The following is a 1,610-nucleotide window of genomic DNA, read 5'->3' on the forward strand; positions in this document are numbered from 1 at the left end:
GGTGTTTTTAAATAACTTTCTTAGATTAAATCACTGCAAGCCCTTGAATCTTTCATTGTGAATCTTTTCTACTTTTAATTCTTTTCCTTTTTTACAAGGTTTTATTTATTCGTGAGAGACAGAGAGAGGCAGAGACACAGGCAGAGGGAGGGACCCCAGGATCCCTGAGGCAGGCTCCCTGGAGGACCCCAGGATCCTGCCCTGAGCCGAAGCCAGCCTCTTAACCAGTGAGCCACCCAGGCATCCCTTTAATTATTTTCTTTACACTCCTAGGACCCTTTTCCTTTTATCACTTTTTATAAAATTTTTTTTTAATTTATTCATTTGAGAGAGAGAGCAGGAATAGGGGGAGAGGCAGAGGGAGAAGGAGAAGCAGGCTCCCCACTGAGCAGGGAACCCAATATAGAGCTCATCCCAGGACCCTGGGATCCTGACCTGAGCCAAGAGCAGACTCTTAACAGACAGCCACTCAGGCACCCCTCTTTTATCACTTTTAGAGCGCAGCTCTTGAACTGGGGAAAATTCAGATGTGTCTAGCCACTGACACAGTTTCTCTATGTTTCTTTTTTTAAGATTTTGTTTGTTTATTAATGAAAGAAAGAGCACACATAGGAGGAGAAGCAGATTTCTCGCCAAGTGCGGGTTCACTGGATCCTGGAGTCCCGGGGTCAAGTCCCCCATCCAGCTCCCTGCAGGGAGCCTGCCTGTGTCTCTGCCTCTCTCGGTGTCTCTCATGAATAAATGAATAAAATCTTAAAAAAAAAAAAAGTGAATCAAAGCATGGATCTTTGAGCTCACTGAATAGACACGATGAGCAAAGCTCACCCTCCTGAGTTGAAAAAATTTATGGACAAGAAATTGTCCTTGAAATTAAACGGTGGCAGTCATGTCTAAGGAATAGTGTGGGGGTTCGATCCCTTTATAGAACTTGTGATGGGGGATCCCTGGGTGGCTCAGCGGTTTGGCGCCTGCCTTTGAGCCAGGGCGTGATCCTGGAGTCCCGGGATCCAGTCCCCCATCGGGCTCCCTGCATGGAGCCTGCTTCTCCCTCTGCCTGTCTGTCTGTCTCTCTCTCTCATGAATAAATAAATAAAATCTTAAAAAAAAAAAAAACTTGTGATGGATGAAGGTATGGAGATGGCAACTCATGGGCAACAACAATATTGGAATGGTGGTAACTCAAGGAAGTAGTGTTGTGTTAGAAGCCTTGGAAGAAATATAAACAACCGTGTGTTCCCTGGAAGAAATCAACTGCTTCCATGTGTCACCCCTCTGTAGCACCTGTTTTACTACAATATAAAAACCAGGTCGTGTGCATTTTCATATTGAACTTTTTTGTTAAATCAACTTTTGTGATAGTAAAAAAAATGAATCAAATGTTCTTGATTAGAGTGGTATTGTTTGGTGGTGAACATACTAAAACCACTGACTTGTACACTTGAAAAGGTGAAGCGTATACTTGAGAGGGGTGAATGTGAATCATATCTCAGTTTTTTAAAGACCAAATAAACATAAAAGCCCGTGTTCTAAGGCTACCATTAGCCATTGATATTTTTTAGTTATTTGTTTTAGATGCAGTTGTAAAAGAGTTCACATTTCATACTCCTGGA

At 42.7% G+C, this 1,610-nt stretch overlaps 1 pseudogene; it reads left to right on the forward strand.

The window, feature by feature from the left end:
- Positions 1 to 810: 810 nt before the first annotated feature.
- On the forward strand, positions 811 to 1,222 carry LOC121499122 (annotated as a pseudogene).
- The last annotated feature ends 388 nt before the right edge of the window (positions 1,223 to 1,610 follow it).

Source organism: Vulpes lagopus, chromosome 9 (assembly GCF_018345385.1).
Source record: "Vulpes lagopus strain Blue_001 chromosome 9, ASM1834538v1, whole genome shotgun sequence".
NCBI classification, from domain to species: domain Eukaryota; kingdom Metazoa; phylum Chordata; class Mammalia; order Carnivora; family Canidae; genus Vulpes; species Vulpes lagopus.